Source organism: Macaca mulatta, chromosome 12 (assembly GCF_049350105.2).
Source record: "Macaca mulatta isolate MMU2019108-1 chromosome 12, T2T-MMU8v2.0, whole genome shotgun sequence".
NCBI classification, from domain to species: domain Eukaryota; kingdom Metazoa; phylum Chordata; class Mammalia; order Primates; family Cercopithecidae; genus Macaca; species Macaca mulatta.
The window spans coordinates 71,599,898-71,624,998 of record NC_133417.1 but is presented as its reverse complement, the minus strand read 5'-3'; the positions used below and the strand labels follow the sequence as shown (position 1 = coordinate 71,624,998).

The window sequence follows — 25,101 nt, the reverse complement described above, 5'->3', positions numbered from 1 at the left end:
TCTCCATCTTGGAAAATGGCATTCATTAATCCAGTTACTCAAGCTGAAAACACAGAAATCATCTTTGGTCCCTCTTATTAATATACGGACCACATTTCATTCATCAGCAAGTATTATTGGCTCAGCCTCCAAAATATTCCAGATCTGACACTTCCAGTACCATCCACATGCTCCATTTAGTCCAAATCATCATCTCTACTTTCAATAACCAACAACCTCTATAACATTTTCCCTGATTCTTCTTTGACTACATGCTTCTGTTTTTTTCACAAAGGAGACATTGTTGTTTTATGTTAAGTGAAAAAGAGTTGCATAAAAATTCATATATACATTACAATACTTACATCACAATAAATGAACTCAGGTAAAATCACCCAATATGCGCACAAGTTATCTTTTCTACATTATCGTATTTTTCCTTTCTTTTTTAAAAGCTGTTTTCCTCAAACATCCTTTGTTGTATTATTCAAGGTTTTGAAAATTGTTTCATGGTACTTTTACAACTAGAAAAATATTGTATTAAAATAATTTTAATTAAAATCAAACGAATATATAGAGAGAATACAAAACAATAATGACAGGGGACTTCATTAACCCACTTTCAAAGTCAGATGATTCATCCAGACAAAAACAAATCAATAAAAATACAACAAACTTGAACTACCTGTTAGACCAAATGGACCTTAAAGACATGTATAGAACATTCCATTCAATAGCAGAAAATACACATTTTTCTTACGTGCACATGAAACATTCTCCAGATAGATCCTATGTTGGGTCACAAAACAAGTCTTAATAAATAAAAGAAGATTGAAGTCAAGTAAAGTGTCTTTTCTGACCACAATAGTATAAAACTAGGAATCAATAATAGAAAGAATTTTGGAGAATTTACAAATATGTGCAAATTACACAACATGCTTCTAAACAACCAATAAAGCAGAAAATAAAATGGTAAATTTAAAATATCGTGATATGAATAAAAATGTAAACACAACATAATTCTAAAAATGCAATGCTACAAAAGGAGCATAACAGCAGAAATAAATGAAATAGAAACTAGGAAAACCACACAAAAGAACAAGAAAACTAAGAGTTAGGTTTTTTAAAAGATAACTAAAATAGACAAACTTTTGGCTGTAATAATTAGTAAATAAAGAGAAGACAAAATTGGAAATGAGAGAAGACCTTATAACTGATGCCACAGAAATATAAAGGGTCATAAGTGATTACAATACTATGAACAACTATAATCCAACAAATTGGATAAGCTAGAAGAAATGAGTACATTACTATACACACACAGCCTACAAAGATTGAACCATGAAGAAATAGAAAATCTGAACACACCAATAATGAGTAAAGAGATTGAATCAGTAATAAGAAGTCTCCCAACAAAAGAGCTCAGAATCTGATGATTTCACTGCTGAATTCTACCAAACATTTAAAGATGAACTAATGCCGATTCTTAAACTCTTCCAAAAAAATGAAGGGGAATACACCAAAATTCATTTCATAAGGCCAGCATTACCCTGATACCAAAGCCAGACAATGACATTGCAATAAAAGTAAATTACAGGTCAACATTCCTGATGAACATAAACGTAAAAATTATCAACAAATTACAATAAACTAAATTTAATAGCACATTAAAAGGATCATTTTCCATGACCAGGTGGGATTTATCTCTGAAATGCAAGAATGGTTCAACATACACGAATATATAAATGTGATACACAGCAGAAAAAAAGGACAAAAACAATATTACATCAATTGATGCAGAAAAGGCATCTCACAAACTTCAGTATCTTTTATGATAAAAACTCTCAAAAATTAGATATAGGATTGTGCCTCAATCCAATAAACAACAATCCTATAGTTGATGTCATACTCAATATTACAACCATCCCAATGCATATACAAGAATCCCATAGTTGATGTCATACTCAATATTACAAAGTTCAAGGCTCACCTCTAAGAACAGGAAAAAGACAAAAATACCCTTCTCACCACTTACATTCTACAAATTCTCGCTAGAGCAACTAGTCAAGAGAAATAAATAAAAGCATCCAATTTGGAAAGGAAGAAGTTAAATTGTCTATGTTTGCCAATCACATGACCTTATGTGTAACAACCGTAAAGATTCCATCAGAAAAATATTAGAACTGTAAATCAAAAACAAAATTCTAAACCCCCATACTGACTGATGGACCCCACCCTGCACTCTTGGCCAACGGCATTCCAAAGGATACCTGAAAATCTAGTTCAGAATATGATAGGGGTGGGTGGTTGGACATGCCTCATTACACTCTCTTTCTTTAGGATTCAGGCACAATTGACCAGCATCAACATTAAAACAGAGATTCTAAAACTGACAAAGGACTTTTTGTAACAATAAAACACCAAATTCCAGCCTGGCTCTAGTACAGTATCACATGACAGATAGCAGGACCTGAAAGAAATTCAAGTATTTTTTTTCCTCAAAATCTATTTCTTGACATATTTTGAAATGGTCCTGCAAACCTGTCCTTTGTGAGGAAAATCTACGTTCTATAGAGAATCTGCTTTCTTTTCCAATTCTTTCCTCTGATCCAGGAGAGAATCAACTAAGAATCTGGCACCTTTTTAGGTCTGATAAGAACTCTGAAGCCTGCTACCTGCAGGCCTCATCTACATAATAAAATCTTGATCTCCACAACCCCTTAGCCTTAATCCAGACATTCCTTTCTGTTGATAATAACTCTTTCAACCAATTGCCAATTAGACAGGCTTTGAATCTTCCTATAACCTGGAAGTCCCCACTTCCAGTTGTTCCACCTTTCTGGACCAAACCAAGGTACATCTTGCGTGTGTTGATTGATGTCCTATGTCTCCCTAAAATGTAGAAAATCAAGCTGTAGCCCAACTACATTGGATACATGTTCTCAAGATCTCCTGGGGCTGTGCCATGGGTCATTGGTCACTCATATTTGGCTTAGAATAATCTCTTCAAATATTTTACAGAATGTGACTCTTTTTTGGGCAGTACTAACAAATCAATTCCGTAAAGTTACAGCAGACAAAATCAGCATAAAAATCAGTAGCATTTCTACAAACAATGAATTTTCCAAACAATAGAAAAATAAGAATAAACCCCTTTATTAGGTTGGTGCTATTATTTTAATGGCAAAAACCACAATTACTTTTGCAACTACTTAATACAATAGCTACTGAAAAACACCAACTAAAGAATAAATTAAGAAAGAACATGAAAAATCTGTACACTAACAAGTATAAAATGCTGATGAAATAAATTGAGGACGCAAGTACATGGAAAGACATCCATGTTTCTGGATTCGAAGAATTAACATTGCTAAATGTCTATACTAAAAGCAATCTACAGCTTCAATACAGTTTACATCAAAACTCCAATGACATTTTTCACAGAAGTAGAATAAATCTTAAAATTCTCATGAAACCACAAAAGACCTGGTATAGCCAAAGCAGTCCTGAGCAAAAGGAACAAAATTGGAAGCATCACACTACCTGATCTAATATAGAGCTACAGTAATTAACATAGCATGGCACTGGATTGAAAAAAGGACCACAGTGCAATGGAACAACACAGAGAGCCCAGAAATAAACCCATGCATTTATGGTCAATTAATTTTTGGCAAAGATGCAAAGAACACAAAATAGGGAAACAACAATCTCTTTAATACATAGTGCTCAGAAAACTGGATATTCACATGCAGAATAATGAATTTAGATAATTATCTCACACCATACACAAAATCAACCCAAAACTGACTGAAGGCTTAAATGTAATACCTGAATCTGTAAAACTACCAAAATAAAAAGGAGACAGTCCATGACATTTGTCTACCAATGATTTTTCAGATAGGACCCCAAAGCATGGACAACTGAAGCAAAAATAGAAAAACAGAATTGCATTGAACCAAAATGTTTCTGCACAGCCGATGAAAGATCAACAGAGTGAAGAGATGATCTACAGAATGCGAGAAAATATTTGCAGATCATACATGCTATAAGAGGTTAATATCCAAAACATAAGGACCTCAAACAACTTAATAGTAAGAAAACAAATAATCTGATTAAAAAATGGCAAGAGATCTAGATAAACATTTATCAAAAGAATATATATTGGTTAACCGTTAAAAGAACACATGTAACTGGTTACAGTTATAAAACACACATATAACTGGTTAAGTTATAAGAAAATTGCATAGTATAACTAATGATCAGGGAAACCCAAAGTAAAACCACAATGAGATACCACATCACAATTGTTAGAATAACTATTATCAGAAAGACAAAAGGCAAATGTTGGTGAGGACGTAGAGAATAGAGAACCCTTGTACACTGCTAGTGGAAACGTAAATTAGTACAGCCATTATGAAAAACAGTACAGAGCTTCCCCCCCAAAATAAAGACAGAACTACTACATGATTCAGCAATCCCACTACTGGGCATGTATCCAAAGTAAATGAAATCAGTATGTTGGAGAGATAAGGGTACTCCCATGTTCATTGCTGCATTATTCACAATAGGTAAGATTTGTAATCAATTTAAATGTTCTTCAATGGATGAGTAGTTTTTTTAATGTGGTAGATATACACAACGTAATATTCTTCAGCTTTACAAAGAGAAAATCTTGTCATTTCCAACAACATGGATAAGCCTGGAGGACATTATGATAGGAGAAATAAGCCAGGCACAGAAAGACAAGTATTGCATGATCTCACTCATGTGGATTTAAAGTCACCCTAACATAAACTGAGAGTAATATGGTTGTCTCCAGGTGCTGGGGGGAGTGGGGAGAATGTGGAGATGTTGGTCAAAGACCAAACAATTTCAGTTAGTTATTCTAGATAAAGATTAATACTCTTCCAAACTGTCATATCTCATCCAACTTTTCTCCAAGCTCCTTTATAATTTTTATACCTGTTAGATCTTTCCCATTAACAAAAAACTGGAGGAAATATATTTACTTCTTTTCTGAACTCTGAAGGATTACATTTCTATAATTATCAGATTCTGATACATCCAATGTTGCAGAGTTTAATCTTATGTACACCTCAAGATTCCACATTTATAACCACGACTATTATAAAACGATGTTTAAAGAACAGCAGCATTTATATTAATGCTGCTTGATATTTATATTTAAAAGGTTATCTAAGGGAAATAGAAGTGTCATTCATATGCTGAGCCACAGGCTCGCTCTTCTAAAAGAATTAATCTAGTGTTCTTTTGTGTTGCAAGTCATCTTGTAATTACAGCACCCTATGAACAAGAGCTTTTGCTCTTGCATTGTGTGAAAATGCTTCTAACTGGTATCCTGGGAATGTCCTGATCTGAATGGCTATATCCTTGACATTTGTATTATACACTAAGTTTGTTTTAAGTAGGTTCATAAAATGGAGGTTTAAATATAAATTACTTGAAATTATGTTTCTTGGTAAGGTTTAAATTCTACATTTATAAATAAGACTAACGAATGAATAATGCAAATACAATCTACTTGTCATAGATATTTGAATATTCCCACTAGGAAAGTAAGATGCTGCTGTTTATGAAGACACCAGCAATGATTTTTCACACAATTTTATTTTTAAATTATTTGCATTTTTAGTTAAATCTGATATATGCTTATTATTAGAAAGTAATCCAGAATGTAGAAGTCTATGTAAGATAATAAGTATTAGCCTCTCCTTATAATTATTTCATAGTTCTATTTTTTATTGACTTCTTTAATCCATTTGTTTCTTTTTTTCACATGTTTTCATATAGTGTGAGGCATTTCATTTATACCATTCCAAATGGATCGTCTATCTGGAAATCCTGTTGTTTTTGGATTATAGGTCTTAAATGTTTTCCCACTGCCTTTGGTGGTATTTACTTTCTTACGAACTACCAGCCAGTTTCTCCCATGTTAAATATAAGTTTCTATCCTCTATCATTCAAACAAGTCTCTGCCATGAGTAAGAATTATGTTACCAAATTAATCTTGAATTAGCTTTACTTTAATAAAACTAATTTATTGACAAATTCAGTTAACTAATTTCTAAAAAGTAGGACCTATAGCAAATAGCACACCAATTTGACTAGATGATCTCTAAGGTATCTTCTACATATGATATTAAAGATTCGATAAAATGTGTCAGTGTTAGTCATAATGTGAGACAAAATAGCTGTGTCTGACGATAATTTTGTCTTAACTGTTAAACCAGTTACCCTTATCAGCATAACTAGTTCATGAAGTGAGAGTGGTGGTGTCCTAATCTGATATATTTACTTAGATCCTGGATGAATGATAATATTCCCCATAGCTAAGTGATAACTACCTTTGTTTGTTTGGGCTGCTACAACAACCACAACAACAACAACACTTTAAACTGGGCAATTTATAAATTACGGAAATTTATTACTAACAGTCCTGAGGCTGGGAAGTCTAGATCAAGACACAAATCTGGTGTTTGATGAGGACTCTGCCTCAAAGATGGTACCTTTTTGTGGCATCCTTATGTGGCAGAAGGGAGGAAGGGGCTGAGCAGCTCCCTTGAGCCTCTTTCATAAGGGCACTGTCTTGGTCCATAGTGTCCTGCTTTAACAAAGCAAACTTTCCCACTCCATCCCTTTTATAAGGCACTAATTCATTCATGAGAGCAAAGACCCCATGGCCCACCTACCTCCTAAAGGCCCCACTTCTTAATATCATTACAATGGGAATTAAGTTTCAACATGAATTTTGGAGGGGACACATTCAAACCACAGCATACATTAATCCATTCATGAGACTGGAGCTTTTACAATTTAATCACCTTCCTAAGGCCAAACCTCTTAATCATATCACACTGGGTATTAGTTTCCAACATCTTAATTTGGTGTGTGGTCGAGGGGGACACACACATTCATTCAGACCGTAGCAATAACTTTAGTCAGCTAGTAGGATTCCTTCAATAGTTTGGCCCATTGGTGTGTTTTCAGTAGACTGATACATTATGCACAACTACTCGTTAATGATGCTTCCTGTAAAAATGTTGATGGCAAAATAGCTGTTAGCAGTTACAAATTAAGGGTTTAACAACAAAAATAATCTACAAAGATAGCATTCAGTAGAAAACAGCTCCTTTTTAAAGCTTGTACTGAATGAGGCAACTTTCCTATCATTCAGTTGATACAAAAAGGCTGCTCATCTTTGAGAGATATGCAGCTTAGTGCAAATTGAAAGAAATACGCCAAATTAAGTGAAAGCCTTCTTGGGTTTCTGCATGGAATTTAAACCATGGGGGTATTTTATTGACCTTTATCTTTATGCCAGACAGCCATGTTTACCCATTATTTTGACTATCTCTGACTTTGTAACATAAATGATAGAAATCATGCATAAGATAAGACAGATGTTACATAACTTTCCCTACTCCCCACAAATCATTTAAACCAAATATACTAAATATAGGAATTTTCTTTTCTTACACTCAGTATCCCCAGAAGAAAGCAAGCTTTGGAGTTGTAATAACTAAGCACATTTTGTCTTTCCCCTCAATATTCTTCATTGAAGTTATTATTTTGATAGATATTTTCAAGTTAAGAGGCAGCAAATCTGAAGAAAGGTGACATCCTACACATCTTACAAAAGTTCTAGACATCTAGCAAAACCATTAGCATTTCAGTCCTCAGGCTCTACTTGAAAATGTTTGACCCTTGTAATGAAAATCAAAACAATGATAACCCTTTACTATTTCAATCGCTCTTTTAGTTATGAAAATATCAACTGCAAGAACTAGGTAGGCACTAATATTGTTAATGAACAGCTTTTGTGTTTAATGTATTCAAGAGATTTCAATCAAGCTAAGACTTCTACAATAGTGGTCTTCTCTATGCTCTCTTATAAATTTATGTGACTATTGGGCTATTACTCTTTGTATCATCTTTCATCTTGAACAATTTGACCGTTTCACCTTTCCTTTTGGTCTCTTCATCTCATTTATAATTCTATCTCTAAATAGATTTATCCTCCTTTGGAACTATCTTATACTTTCTTTCACTTCATAGATCAGATCTTATTATTGATACTCTTGATTTATTCACTTAATCTTTTTATACTACTTGATCTAGATATGTGTGTTCTGTTTTTTAATTTATGAACACATTCGATTGCTATAAAGCTAGTCCCTAATAAGTAGGGCAGTACTTGAAAAGTTATCTGTTTCTTAGTACTGAACAAAAACTATTTAAAAGTTTATTTTTATAAAATTAACAAATATTTAGAATATATTGCTTTTAAGACTAACCAAGAAAATACAACTTGGTATTTCATATCTCAGGCAAAATTCCAATTTTTACAATTCAATAGTGCAAAAATTCACAGATTTCATATAAAAAGGATATGAAAATTGATAAAGATGCCTATATATCCAATAAATTACAAAAAACAGCTACTTAATAACTGTTCAACATTTGGGTTTCTGGTCACGACAAATCAGCACCCTCAATGTAATCAGTGTCTTGTAACTTGATCTCTTTTCTCTTATTTTCAAGGGAACTAGTCATATTCTGATAGCCCTTATAATATCTACATTTATTACCTCAGTAAATTTGTGATGACATCATAGTTCTTGGAATATATTCAGAACACATCGTGTTCAAAGCAAACAGCTGTAAGTTTAACTTTTCAGCTTTTTGTAAATTGCTTCTAAATTAACTTGTCTGCCAATAGTGCCCAACACAGTGAAAAAGTTTTCTTTAGAAAGATAAATGTTATGATTTGGAAGGTGAATAGATTTAGCTGTCATAGACCATTGCCTGATGAGTACATGTGCCCACATATGCAGATTAATGTTACAAACACTATTCTCTTTATGTAGAAAGATGAATCTATATCCACAATCATTATAGTGCTCATTTGGAAGTAATTTGAATGCAGATTGATGAAGAAAAATTTGCACTTAACAGAGGTTTAAACTAATTAGTTTTTGGCCTAAACTCTCCTGATAAATACTATATGACATTTGACAGGTTTCTTGATATATGTGTACTACTGTTTTTCAATATGCAAAATAAAATCATCCGGAGTAATTGTGCACATGCCTAAAGCTGCTGCCTCTGGGGAATGACATCAGAGACTTCACACTGTGTGAGAATATACTTCACCAAAAACTATAGTCAAGTATGGTAGGCAGAATAAGGGTCCCTCTAAAGATGTCCACATCCTAATTGCCAGAAATTTAATATGTTATGCTAAATTTCAAAAGCAGTTTATTTTTAAATATAGAGTTAATGTAGGGAGATCCCCTGATACTATTGCTACAGAATAAAAGATGAAATGCTTCTCATTATTGTAAATACAAAATTGCATGCAGGATTGTGTAAAGACAATGCCAGGTTGGACTGTCAGAATGAGCCAACAGTTGCTTTGCTGCAACTGTTACTGCTCTTCCTGTTTTAAGGCTCTGTTAGAAATTACTGATGCACACACTATATTGCCAATTATCTCTGTATACTGTATTCCTGCATACAGATGTCATGTTAAATAATTACTTTATCTCCATGTGACCATCTCACCTCATAATCAAATGACCCTAAATCGCTCACTAACCTACCCCCTCCCCCTCACTAAACTTAATAATAAATGCTGGCATATCCAATGCACTGCTGGCACCGCATGACCAGAAGGCGGTGACCCCCCGGACCCAGTTTTCACTATCTTGTGTGTGTCTATTATTTCTTGACCTGACGATCTGCCTGGGAGCAAAGAGAGCCCCGTTGCATTAAGGGTTGCTGACCAGTTCCTGCAATAAGTTAAAGTTGCTGATTAGTTAACTTTGAAATGGGAGAGTCTCCTGGATTATTTAGATAGGCCCAGTGTAATTACAACGATCCTTATAAAATCAAAGAGGGAGACAGTAAATTCAGTGTCAGCGTGATGCAACACAGGAAAGACTTGACTATCTATTAAATGAAAATGGAAGGGGGCCATAAGCCAAAAAAAAAAAAAAAAAGGTAAGCCAAATATAGAATCAGGAAAAGTCAAGGAAATTGATTCTTGAATCCTCCAGAAAGAAGGTAACCTACCTTGCGTGACATAAAATGTCTCCTTGATTGTATCCCACTGAAAACCATTTTGGACTACTGACCTCCAAATAGACCACAAGTTTGTTTTATTCAACATATTTGTAGTAATCCATTATAGAACAATAGGAAATGAATATACCAAATTTTAAAATAAAGAGGTAAATGACAACATAATGAATCCCAGAGATAAAAGAGGGACTCTCAGTAGCTCAAGGCGTTCAAATATATTAATACAATATCCAGTTTTCAGGAAAAAAACTAGGACATATGTAAAGAAACAGGAAGGTATTTCTTCATGCACAGTGAAAAAAGCTGGCAATAGAAACTGGGAGAGGGCCTAGATGTCATAGCTAACTGACAAAAACTCCGAAGTGGTCATCATAACTCTGTTCAAAGAAATACAAGAAAATCCGACTTTAAAAAGTAAAGGGAGATATGAAGACAATGTTACACCAAATAGAGAATATCAGTAGATATATATATATGATAGAAAAATATAAAAGCTAAAATCGAAAAGTACAGCAACCCAAAGGGGAAGTTCACTAGAGAAACTCGGCAATATATTTGAACTGGCAGATGACGGAATCAGGGAAGTTAAATCAATAGATATTGTGCAATTTTAAGGACAGAGAGAAAAAGAATGAAGAAAAATATAAAAAGCTTCAGAAAAATGTGGGATACCATTAAGAACACCAACATATGCATAATGAGAGTACCAGAAGGAAAGTCGAGTTAGAAAGGGGAAATACTAGAAAAATGACTGAAAAAGGCCCAAATTTGATGAAAAACATTAATCTAAATATCTAAGAACTTCAACAAACTCCAAGTAGGATAAAATCATCAAATCATACCCAGCATTCCTAATAGACATAAAATTATACAGAATAATAATTATAACAACATATCATTACATTAGCAACATACATAGATGTATGTTACATGTTAATAGAAAAACAAGGGAGAAGATAAAATAGAGCTGTGTAGAAGGAACATTTCTGTTTCACTAAAACTGTTAGTATAAATGTGATATACATTCTTATAAGTTAAGATAAATAAGCTCTAGAGTAGCTACTAAAAAATTCAGAAAAGAGTAAAAAAGTCATTAGAAGCTATTTAAATGTTACACTAGAAAATATTCAATTAATTTAAAAGACAGTAAAAGAGGAATAGACACATGAAAATGACATGACACATAAAATGACAGTAAAATGACAGATTTAATACCAACTTTATCAGTATTTATGGTACATGTGAAGGGAATGAACACTATAATCAAAATAAAAACATTACTCAACTACTGTTGTTTATAGGTGACACACTTTAGATTCAAAGATACGAATAGATTGAAAGTAAATGGCTGGAAAATGATACTCCATAACAACCATAAGAAATCTGGAGGGGCTAATATACCAAAAAGTCAGGCAAAAATAGATTTTAAACAAGAAAACCTTACTGAAGGTAAAGAGAATATTTTACAATTTTTAAAAGGACAATCCATTAGGAAAATATAACAATTTTTAAAACATATGCACCTAACAACAGAGCTCCCAAATACATGAAACAGAAACTTAAAACTAAAAGGAGAAACAAACAATTCAAAATAATGGAGAGACTTCAATAGTTCACTTTCCATAATGCCTACAACAGCTAAGCAGAAGGTCAATAAGGAAAGAGAAAACCTGAACACTACCAATCCGTTAGGCTGAAGAGATAGCAACAGAATATTCCAGATACCCATAACACAGTGCATATTTTTCTCAAGGGCACATGGGACATTCTCCAGCATAGATTTACATGTTAGGCCATAAGACAACCCTCACTAAATTTAAAAGGATTGAAATCAAACAAAGTAAGTGCCCTGACAAGAATGAAGTGAAACTAAAATTCAATAACAAAAAGGCTTGGGAAAATTCAATAATAAGCAAAAAAAAGAAAAAATACACCTAGTTATCCAATTATAAGGCAAATTAGAAGACATATGAGGTGAATTAAAATGAAGACACCATACACCATAGAATGCAGCTAAAACAGTGGTGAGAAATTTATAGCTATGAATTCCAACACTATAAACAAAGAAGAGCCCCAAAACAATATCCTAAGTTTCTACCTTATGACAATAAGAAAAGGTGAGCGAATTCAGACCAAAGCAAGGAAAGAAAGATTAGAGCAAAAACTGATGAAGAGGAGATTAGAAAAGCAATGAAGAAAATCAAGAAAACCAAAGTTTGCTCTTTGAAAAGAATTTTTTTTTTTTTTTTTAGAAATTTACAAATCTTAACTAAGTTGACCAAAGGGGGAAAAAAGGAAGATTCAGATTACTAAAGTGAGGAATGAAAGAGAAGGCATAATTACTGACCATACAAAAATACAAAAAAATTAAATGAAAAATGGTACACAATTCTTTGAAAATTTAGTTAACATAGATGAAATGAAGAAATTGAAAGACAAACTGAAGCAAGAAGGAATTTAAAAATCTGAATTGACCTATAATATCTAAAGAGTTTAAATCCATAATTTTGAAACTTCCCAAACACAAGCTCAGACCCAGATGGGTTCACTGGCAAATTATGTCAAACATTTAAAGAAAAATTTTTATCAAGTCTTCACAAATACTTCCAAAACATAGGTGAGGAGCAAACACTTCCCAGCTTATTCTGTGAGGCCAGTATAGCTCTCATATCAAAGTCAGATAAAACAATCACAAGAAAATTACAGATCAATATATTTTACAAATATACACTCAAAATTCTCAAGGAAATACTAGCAAATTAAAACTAACAACATAAAAAGGATTATACATTATGAAGAAATAGGATTTATCCCAGAAATACAATATTGAATATCTAAAATCGATTAACATACCTTATCAATAGAACAAAAGATTAAAAATGCATAATCATTTCAATACATGCAGAAAAAGCATTTAACAAAACACTTCAACCTTCATGATAAAACTAACCTTCATAATAAAAACACTTAATCAACAGGAACACACTCTCATAACAGAAACTCTCAACCAGCTGGAAATAGACTGGAACTTATTCAACCTTATAGGGCAGCTATGGATTTTTAAAACGCTAAACAGTTGAAAGCATAGTTAATGGCATAAGATTGAATGCTTACTCCCTAACATCAGGAAAAACAAGGATATCTGCTCTTGCCAATTTTATTCAACATATTACTGCAGGTTCTAGTCAGAGCAATTAGGCAATAAAATAAAATAAATCCATATTGAGAAGAAAGAAAACTAACTACAGATCATATGGTTTTGAATATAGAAAATCTCAAGTAATCCACTAAAAACACTATGAGAACTAACAGAGTTCAGAGAAGTAGCATAATGCAAGATGAATATAGAAAAATCATATTGCTCTACACTACCAATGAACAATCTGAAAATAAAACAATTATAGTTATAATAGCTAAAATAATTAGCCACACTTTAAAAAAAAAAAAAAAAAACTATAAAATACGGCCAGGTGCGGTGACTCACACTTGTAATCCCAGCACTTTGGGAGGCCGAGGCTGGTGGATCACCAGGTCGGGAGATCGAGACCATCCTGGCTAACTTGGTGAAACACCGTCTCTACTAAAATACACAAAAAATTAGCGGGCTGTGGGGGCGGGCGCCTGTAATCCCAGCTACTCGGGGAGGCTGAGGCAGGAGAATGGCGTGAACCTGGGAGGCGGAGCTTGCAGTGAGCCGCGATGACGCCACTGCACTCCAGCCTGGGCGACAGAGCAAGACTCAGTCTCAAAAAATAAAAAATAAAATAAAATAAAATTTAAAAACCACTGTAAAATGTATAGTTATTTTGTATGTATAAAATGCATGTAAAAATAACTATAAAATGTGTAACTATAAAATGCACACTACTAGTATGGTTATAACAAAAAGACATAAAAACTAGTGTTCATGAAGATATGGAGAAATTGGAATCTTCATACACTGCTCGTGGAAATGTGAAATAGTAAAATGCTTTGGAAAACTATCTGGCAGTGCCTGAGTATGTTGAATATAGAGTTACTATATTACCCTGCTGTTCTAGTCCTAAGTATATACCCAAGAAAAAAAAAACATATACCCACACAGAAACGAGTACCCTAAAGTTTATAGCAGTATTATTCATAATAGTCCAAAAGTGCAAACAACTGAAATGTTGATCAACTATAAAATATGTTATATCCATACAGTGGAATATTATTTGGCAATTAATAGAAATAAAGCACTGATACATACTACAACATAGCTAAATCGTGAAAACGTTACACTAAGGGAAAGAAACCAATCACAAAAGACCATATTGCACGAATCCATTAATATGAAATGTCCAGAATATACAAAATTACAGAGACAGAAAATAGATTAGCCATTGCCTCAGGGTGGGATTTGTAGTGAAATAAGAAATGACTGGTAATGGCTATGGACTTTCTTTTAGAAGTGATGAAAATGTTTTTAAATTGATTGTGGTGATGGTTGCGCAACATTGTGAAGATATTAAAAATTTTTCATCTTTCAAAAAGTAAATAGAAACTTTTTAGTGAAAGGCTTATGGACAAAGTAGTATATGGTATAACATATTGAATGTGAGTGTGTGGTTTTACAATTGTATAGGAAGGTTTAATTTTTAGAAAAGTGCTACTACTTTCCAAATAAGAAAAAATATATATAATAATCATCATTGGCAAATGTTACCATTCGAGAATCATTATGTTGAATTGTTGAAATTCTTTAAAATCAGCCTTCTGAGTTGATTACTATCCTTATTTTTTTCTGTAGAGAATACATTTTTTCCTCATGTAATTGAGCTGTTCTTCAAAAGGTAAATGCCAGTTCATAAGGAGTAAATGATACTGATTTTCAGACAATCTCTTGTTTTTGGTACAAGGCTAAATAATTTTAAGAACAATTTCTTTGACTAGAGTTGTTAAAATGTTTTCTTTACTGATTTCCACCTTTCTTAAGTTACATACAAACTCTGACTGAAGACTCTAAGGACAAGATAAGCCAGATTGCCAATGTGATGTACATGTAAATCTAGGTTTACATATCGAGTCTGAAATAACTATTTTAACAGCACTCCAAAACAAAAAATTTTACTATTAAATCCCTTTATAAAAAATGTTTATTCATAGAAACCACAGGTGACATAAAAACTTCCCAGACTGTGTGTCAAGAATCCTCAGGTAGAGGGCCCGTTGTGGCCATAATGTCTGTTCACATTTTCAGGCACCAGGGAGGCCTCAGCTTTCTCTTGGAATTTCATGAGCCCTTAAAATCTACTCATGGGTATCATTTAGACTATGGTGTGTTACAATAGCTGTACTCATATACAGCAGTTCTCATTACTGGCTTTCCTATACCTTGGGGAACCCTAGATATGCTGGATACATAATTAGGGCTTTCAGGGACATTTAAGTCAATTGTAGGGTCAGAGACTAAGATAAATCTCCTCTTTAGGAGGAGCTCTTAAAATTTAGTGAGACTTTGGAAATCAGACACCTTCCCATATATTCAATGAACATTTCAACACATACTTGCCCTCTTGGCCAAATGGCTCTTTGAGGTGCAAAACCTACACAGCACATGTAGTGGTACTGTCTTTGTGTTCACAAAAATGGAACATAGTCTGACACATATTCTTTTAATTAGTTGCAACTGTCAGGCCCCTGAGCCCAAGCCTGCATGTATATATACAGATGGCCTGAGGCAACTGAAGAACCACAAAAGAAATGAAAGTGGCCAGTTCCTGCCATAACTGATGACATTGCCTTGTGAAATTTCTTCTCCTGGACAATGAGTCTAGGAAGCTCCCCCACCGAGCAACTTGTGACCCCCGCCACTGCCTGCCAGAGAACAACCCCCTCTGACTAATTTTCCACTACCTACCCAAATCCTATAAAACTGCCCCACCCCTGTCTCCCTTTGCTGATTCCTTTTTCGGACTCAGTCAGCCTGCACCCAGGTGATTAAAAAGCTATTGCTCACACAAAGCCTGTTTGGTCATCTCTTCACCGGGACGTGTGGGGCAGCAACACAATTTTAACATGAAAATGCCAGTCTTCTGAAAACCAGTACTCTTGTCTTTCGTATCTAAGTAGAAGTAACATTTAGAGGATATTTCACATACATTAGAGGCATGCTATGCTGTGTGCAGTTGGAACACATAAATTTCAGCCTCAATCCTCTTGTAGTCACTTCCACATAAGTGTTTTCACTTACAGAAATGAGACAACTAAAAATATTCATAAAGCCCATTGGAATTCTCAAATAAAAGGATCAAAAGACCCTCTACAATTTTTACTTTTAATATTAATGCTGGCCTTTATGTTTTTTATATCTGAATATTATTTGGTTTATACTTTGAATATATTACTCTAGAACTGGGGTAGGACTTAAAATTATTTGTATTCTTAGTTTATGTATCTGTATAATTGAATAGCAAATAAAGGATGCAATAGATGAGGCACAAAAACCAAACAAAATTAGTCTCTAACATAAAATAGGAGTATGAGCTGTTTGTACACTCACTCATTCAGTTATTCATTCACTCAACAAATATTCACTGAGTTTCTAAATCAAATATCTGTTTTTGAGGCACTTATATCCAATGAAGGAAGGATAACACTAGTAATCATATCATGAATGTAATATTCACAGCTGAAACAAGCTTCAGTTTCTTCCACAATACTCTAGACACCATAAAAACAGTCTTATTTTTATGAATCTCCAGTGCTTATGATAGTATTTGTCACATAGCTAAAGTTCAATAAACATTGGGCAAATCACTGAGTACATAAATATGGAGCTCCATGGAGAGATATAGGCTGGAAAAATGAATTTTGAAGCAATTGCTATAGGAGAATTTCCTATTGAGAGAATACAACCTGGAAAGAGAAGAAAGCTGGGAGGTGAATCTTGAGGAATTCTGACATTTAATGACTGGTAGAGAAGAAATCTGGAAATGAAGAAGACGATTGCCTCCAGAGGATGAGGATGATAACTAGGCTAGTACCCTGGCAGTCAAATCTAGAGAATGTTTCAAGGGTGACTGTTAGTAGTGATTGCTGCTGGTAAAGACCAAAAAAGACACGACTGAACAATGTGCCCATGGTTTTTAGAGATAGGGAAGTCATTACTGATACGCACTTTAAAGTTTAATACAGTGATAGAGGATGGGAGCCAGTTTTTAATGGGTTGTAAAAATAGTGAAAGATAAAGACCTGACATCTGCATCTAGCTATAAATGGAAGAAAGAAATGGCATAACAGCTTGGGTCAAAGAAGAAGTATATCAATTTCAAATGCTAATGAAAGAGATCAATTCATGAGGATATGAAAGGAGAGGCAAAAAAGATTCATTCATTCAAAAATATTTAGTGAGATCCACTTCTGCCCCAATATTTGGGTTATTTAACTGAAACAAAGAAACATAACAAAAAAGTAAAAAGAAAATCTCCTTTCTCTCATGGAACTTACAGTGTAAAAACTGACAGATTGCTCTTGGAGATAAGAAAGCCAGTGTCTTATAATTGCAGAAAAGAAAAAATTTGGAGGAAGAGAGTTAAGGACACCTGGAGCCATGTCAGGATAGACTGTTAATGTCGCATTAGCAAAAAAAGAAAGACACCTAAATCTCAGAGGTTGAACATTATGAAGGTTTATTTTTCAGGCATGCGAAAGTGAATAGATGGTTAACATTTTGTGAGTTAATTTGGAATTCTAGGCATTCTTATGGCACCTCTTTTTTCACACAATGCTTCAGGATTCACTCAAGCAGGGAAAAGGAATAAGGTAAAATCATGATCTTGAATGTCTCTATTCCTATTTTGTTGACTGAAGTGTCAATTAGCCTTGATTCAATTCAACACACAATCCTCCCATATGTCAAGGACTAGGAAAATATCTGAAAATAGTTACCAAGCAGTAAGTTCCAGCTCTCAGTCAATCCTTCTACATATCCTATCTAAAAAAATTCTAGACCAGTTTGACAACCATGACATCCCATTACGATCAACTTGGAAACATTAAAAAAAAAAAAAAAATTCGTGTTGAGGTCCATGACCAGAGAGTCTGCTTTAAATTTTCTTGGATAGAGCACCTGTAACTGAGAATCAGTTTCTTGCAGACTACTCCAGAATTTATATTTTGGAGAATTATGTTTCTCCAAAATTATGTTTATGTCTTTTCTTCAATGTAGACATTAACCATGACAGCCTAATTTCAGTCACCTGGTTTGTAATGACAGTATTTTTATCTCCAGATTATTAATTATGTGTAATAAATTGTAGGTTGTTAAACAAATCAATATATGAGACTATGCAATTAAAAATGTCAACTATAAAAACAAAAGAGAAAGAATTTTCATCCTTATTCCACAGGGCTACTTCCTTAAAATTAAAATACAGCCCTATTTCCTTCCAATCACATCTTATCTTTCTCAATTGATGGTAATGGAAATGGTGTTCTTTTGCTGTTCTACTTTTGACCTATTTGACAGATACAGCTACAAGTAAAAGATCTTATTATATATTTCAATATACTACAATATCAAATGCATATTTAAACAACTTTAACCTGCTGCTTGTTATCTTAAGACACTTTGCTTTTGATCATCATTTGCTTTGGAAACAATATTGTATATAAGATTGATTTGCCATTAATATTAAAAATAAACAATAGCTTTTGTAGTAAATTCTCATAATTGTATGTTGCCTTGACACCCATTTTCAATATAGGTTTACCTTTTCTATCCCAGAAGCAGTGATCAGTTGCTCTTGACAAGGTTTCCAGTTCTTTACCTCCTCCCAGATTTTCAATGTGGTTGGTACAGACATTTGTCTTATACAACCACCTCCTGGTGACCGCCTCCTTATGTCGTAACTAGATACGAGCTACTTGAATTTGTCACACTTATCCCCATCTCATACATGGACTGCCCAGATATGCTACAGTAACCATTTCTCAGTCACAGTGTGACTCCACAGAACTCATAGGAGCTTGCTCTAAACTCACGAATTAGAAACCCCCACAAGAAACTCACCTAGGCAATACTCTGGACCCCAGTAAAGACCCAGGCTCACAGAGTACCCCCACCACCTCTCTCTTACCCTACATCCATTGGTTAAGTGTGCATGTGCTGAAGAGCTCCCCCTTCCCATTGGCTCTGTGAAGGGTGCTGCCCTCTTCTCTATGGAATCTGTAAGAAATAAACTGCTTCTGTTATTTCATGTGTTTTGTTGAGTTGTCTCCTCTGTGTCTCACCTGACTGACACCTCACTTCCTTTCCAGTCAAGGGCTGTCCTAGAGAGGGGCTGTTACGGTAGGAATAAACTGAACACAGATCAAATAAGAATCACAAGGGCGTCTTCCAGTATAAACAAGTTTCCTGTGAGAGGGACACTTGGTTATAGGTCAGACATTTAGGAACTAAGAATAAGCCAGTGAAATGCATTGAATCTACAACCACATCCCTTGGATTCTCATTCAGAGTAGGGCTGGAATTTATAAACAGTCTTATGAAAATGATCTCAAGACCAGTTTAGGAACAAAACACCAAACAAACAAGTAAATACCTACAACAAAATCAGCTTTCCTTGCTAATGGACTGAGATCGGAGGTTTCTGATAAATATGTCCCCTCCTCGCAAATCTTTCCCTTAAATACTTGCAATGGTCTCATGGAGCCTGTCATCAAAAGATTACCCCATTTTTAAAATAACTCATTTCTCTGTTGAATAAATATACCTGTGGAAAGCTGTAACAGATATGAGCCTTTGTGTGAAGATTAATTTGTCAACTATCGCTTTGGAGAAACTGGAGTGCCATCCCCACAGTCTCTTGTCATAGAAAAGGTGAAATTAAAGAAGGAAGTCATTCTTTTGGAGCCATAAAAGGGAAGCCTTAAATGTTATTGCCAAGAGATTTCACCATGATGACACCATGAAGTCAAGGAGCCTGGGTCACCAGAGCCTCCATATGGGACCAGGATGACTACAGGAGAAAAAAATTGCAGAAAATATGGTTTGAAATGGCCATAGAAGGTAGAGATCAGAACTATAAAGTAAAAATTTGCCAACCTCACAGTTTCTCTTACTTTCAAATTCTTCTTTAGACAGCACATCTATGTAAACATGGAAAATGTCTGATCATCTTTCTGCTTTCTGTATAAAGACATCACCACGAGAAGAGCCAAGGTATGATGGAATAAACTGACATTTGTCACATGGGCCCAGGGTCAAACAGTCCAGCCCAGACATGAAATGGTTGTATAAACATGTGCAGGTTACTGAATTTCCTTGTTCCTTCCAAATGACTCATCTGTAAAAAAGTCAGAAAGTATAAAGCAAACAAAACATAATACTCAATAAAAGGTGGCCTATTATAAATCTTATTATCATGAATGAGATATGTACCCAGGATTAAAACACAGTTTTGCCATCTCATATGTAAAATGAGGAGATGATATAAACTCTGAGGATATGTGCAATGCTCAATATTTTTGACTCTGATCACTAATTTTATAACATGATTGCATATAGGAAACAGAAATTCTGTATTATCCTATTCCTCCATTCTCCCAAAATAACAGAAAGTATTACATTAAATGCCCTTAAATATATCTTAATATGTACATACAATTTTATAAAATGAGATCTAAAATCCGTTCTCTCATCTCAAAACACATGAGTACAACTAACTGCAGAAAATGTCATTCAAGATTTTGGCTATTTTTTACCTTCAGGAGATTTGACTAAATATAAACTGTGTGCCACATATTGTGTCAAATTTACCCAGAAATGTCATTTTTTTCTATTTTGATGCTGATGGTCACATAGATATATTTAATGTACCATGTTAATGCTTTTTTCTAATCCACGGATTTTCTGTTCTAAAGTACATTGAAGTTATTCTTTACAAAGTACACCTTCATTTTCTTATGATTGTTATTTTAGACGTAATTGATAGTATCAATGGTAAAATTCTTCCCTGAAACATTTTGTGGAAAGTGAATGTTACTGAACATGATCTCGTACAAGGTAAAAACTAAACGGATGACTATGCTTCTAACAGATAAGACAAATTCTATGGCACAGTTTAAGGGTGCACTCCACCTAAATTGTGGTTATAATTGTTAAAAAAAAAAGACACACAAGAGGTAGTTTACCCATTTGTTTCATTGTTTGATCACGATTCTGTATCTGGAAACCACTCTATATTTTTGTCTCTTTCTTTCATAATGATTCAAGGTAACTAAAACTAATCTCTTCATTGAGAGACCTTGAGAAATGGGCCAAGTCCTTCCACATCTGTTTTCATCAAAATAAGTCTGTGGTGTCCTTTTTTTGTTTTGTTTTTTGAGACAGAGTCTTGCTCTGTCACCAGGTTAGAGTGCAGTGGCACGATCTCAGCTCACTGCAACCTCTGCCTTCCGGGTTCAAGCCATTCTCCTGCCTCAGCCTCCTGAATAGCGGGGATTACAGGCTCCCACAACCATACCCAGCTAATTTTTGTATTTTTAGTAGAGATGGAGTTTCACTATGTTGGCCAAGATGGTCTCAATCTCCTGACCTTGTGATCCGCCTGCCTCAGCCTCCCAAAGTGCTGGGATTACAGGCGTGAGCCACCGCGCCAGGCCATCTGTGGTGTACTATTATCCAGAATCCAGCAAATAAGGGAATGTGTTTGTTCACTGCTATGCTATCTGTTTCAAGAAGAAATGTGGTTGTTGTTTTCTCAGTGCCTTACAATTTCAGCTCATCAGCTACAGGCTTTTTATTGTTCTCATATATATTTTTAGTAAAATCATAATAGCTGAGAAAAGAGAAAATGCCAAGATAAAAATCAATATTTCACCACATAGTATAGTATATACATTCCAGAATAAATGTTGAAAAGATAGATTTCATTGACTTTCAAAAAGATTTTTTTTCATTTTCTTATTTAATTTCCCCAATAACACCTTTTTGATTTAGTTATTCTTGATCATGAAGTAGTCTTTTCAGCTATATTCTTGTACATTCATGACAACGATTACAGCAGCTGCTGTAAAAAGAAAAGGCAAAACTCTTTTTAAAGTAACTTGATGGCTTTTCACATTATTCAAGAACTAAAAATAGAAGATTGCATTATAAATCTGTAAGACAAGCAGCACATTCCCAGAAGTTAAGACATCTGATGTAGGTACAAAATCTTGACAAAACTCCATATTCAGCTCTTAGGTATATTCTATTGTTTTTGTTACACTAGCAAGCTAATTATGAGTACATTACAATATGCCACACACTCAAGCTGTGATGTTTTGAAAAGGCCATCCTTCAATAAGACAATGCAGATTGTACTTGCACAAAATACTTTCAATCATTTTATTCACTTAGAATGTACAGAGAAGAGGTAAACAAAATTATTTTAATGACAACTTTGGGCAACAGAATAAGTGGTATAAAGATACACACATTTGTATTTCAGGTTTTGCTATTGCAATGCTCTTTAAGATACATGCCTCTAAATATTTTATGTTTAGCTAGATCCTACGAGGACATTGAACCTTTTCATTCAATGTTTAGTTTTATATATAATTCTGTTTTATAAAATGAAAAATACAGTTCTATATTTTTAGTATCAATGATAAATTGCTATTTCAATCACACCAACTGCATTTTCACGATTATCTAAGATTTTATCACCACCTCATGGTGGGCATTTTATTTTGAATACAAGATATACAGATCAGACAAAAGTTCTATAAAACAATGTCAACAAGGTGCTATGAGAATATGTGGCATAAATGCCTAAATTCCATTCTGATCCATACTTACTAGTGATAAATCATCTTAGCTAAAAATTCTTTTGGTGTTTCAGCTTTCATTCTTGCCCTTTTCATGTTCTATTACCTGGCAGACATGCTTTATCTACTCCCAAATTATTTGATTTTTTTTTCTTTTCTCAAATCATTTACTCAAAGCCAGATTAAGATGTCAGAGGCGTTCAACACCTAAATTTATGATGCCCCCCCACTCCAAAAAATGTAAAAACAGTGGCACCATAAAATACAGAAGCATTAAAACTGAACCACAATAATTATTTAGTAGTCTCTTCCATTTCTCTTGTATATTTGAACTTCATTTTCTCCTGGACCTCTACCTAGGTTCTTCATTTTACATGATGATAGGCTAGAGAATAACAAAGGGAACTAAGAAAAATAAAAGGGAGAAAAAAGGGGGATCCCAATAATCAATTAGGAATATATATCTACCATAGATGTTTTAAATTGTCTTTTTACTAACAACATAAATCAACTGAATCTAATTTTGTTGTTACTGCTTTTGTTTTCACCTTGTTCATGGATTTTATTGCTTTCACACTAGTTAATTGGTCTTGTTACTTTGACTGGTTTTTTTCCCTTGGTATACTTATCCTCTATATCCGTGATTTTTTAAAGCATGATCCTCAGACCAGCAGTATCAGTATCACTGGGGAACTTGTTAGAAATGCAAATTATCAGGCTCTGCCTCAGACTTAGAACCAGAAGCTTTGGGGGAGAGGGTGTCTTGCAACCTGGTTTCAAGAAGATCTACAGGAGATTCTAACACACAGTAAAATTAGAGAACCACTGCTCTATACATCTTTTTGAGTGACTTTTGTAAAAGCAAAATTTTCACCATGCTCCTGATCTTCTGCTTAAATTACTTAAATAGAGCATTTTTCTGGAGAGAGGTGGAGCTACTGAATGGAAGCTTCCACTGACTGTCTTCCTTAAACTTCAAACTTAACAGCTATCTGCACAGAAAAGCACCTTCATAAGAGCCAAAAATCAGGTGATTTACAATACCTGGTTTAACTTCCTATTACTAAAAGAGGCACTGAGGGGAACAGGAAAGACAGTTTTGACTTACTGACACAACTCTTCCCTCATCCCCCAATAGTAGCTACATGTGGAGGCAGACTCTGTGTGCTTGGGGAAGGGAGAGCCCAGCAATTCTGGGACTTTGCATTCGAACTCAGTGTTGCCCTGTCACAGCAGAAAGCAACACTGGGAAGAACTCAGCCCATACCCTTCAAGGGAGAACTTACATGAGCCAGTGGGGAATTGCCCATCCCAGTGGTCAGAACTTGAGTCTTCTCATGCCTCACCAGCAAAGGCTAATGTGCTATGAGGTCCTAAATAAACTTAAAAGGCCATCTAGACCACAAGGACTGCAATTCCTTGGCAAGACCTATTGCTGTTCTGGGCTTGGAGCCAGTGGACTTGGGAGGCATGTGACCCAGTAAGAAACCAGCCAGCACAGCTAAGGGACTGCTTGCGACACACCTCCCCCAACCCCAGTCAGTGCAGCTTGCAGCTCCAAAAGAACTCTTCTTTTCACTTGAGGAGAAGAAAGAAGAATAAGAAGAATAAAGAGGACTTTGTCTTGCAGTCTGTATGCCAGCTTATCCACAGTAGGATAGGGTACTGGGCAGAGGTGTGAGGCCCTAGATCTGAGATTATATTTCTAGACCCTGGGCCAGAAGGGAACTCACTGAATTATAGGGAAAAATACAGTCTGGGCAGGATTCTTCATCTACTGAGTAAAGAGCCCTTGGACTCTGCAAAATCAGCAACAGAACCAGGCAGTACATGCTGTGGGACTCTGGGTGAGACGCTGAGACATGCTGGCTTCAGGTGTGACACAGCACATTCAGAGCTAGGGTAGACATGAGGAGAGACTTCTGCTCGAGAAAAGCAGAGGAAAGAGTAAATAGGACTTTGTTTTGCTGATTAGGTACCAATGAGGCCACAGTGGAGCAGACCACCAAATGGACTCTTAGGGTCCCCAATTCCAGCCCTTGGTTCTTGGACAGCCAGAAGGAAGCACATTGCTCTGAAGGGTGAGTCCCAGGCTTGGCAGCGTTCATGACAAGCTGACTAAAAAGCCCTCAGGGCCTGAAGTAAATGTCAGTGATAGGCTGGCAGTACTCTATGGGCCTGTGGTGGTGATAAACACGGAGAGACACAAAGGGGAGGGAAGAGCGGGAAGGACTTTGTCTT

General features: G+C 34.9%; 1 long non-coding RNA gene across 1 annotated transcript in view; it reads right to left on the bottom strand.

The window, feature by feature from the left end:
• Positions 1-24,227, bottom strand: part of LOC144333393 (uncharacterized) — an 83,230-nt gene extending 59,003 nt beyond the window's left edge. The window contains exon 1 of the long non-coding RNA XR_013402015.1: positions 24,147-24,227. This is a non-coding gene — a long non-coding RNA (uncharacterized LOC144333393). The remainder of the gene's footprint in view (positions 1-24,146) is intronic.
• Positions 24,228-25,101: the final 874 nt, after the last annotated feature.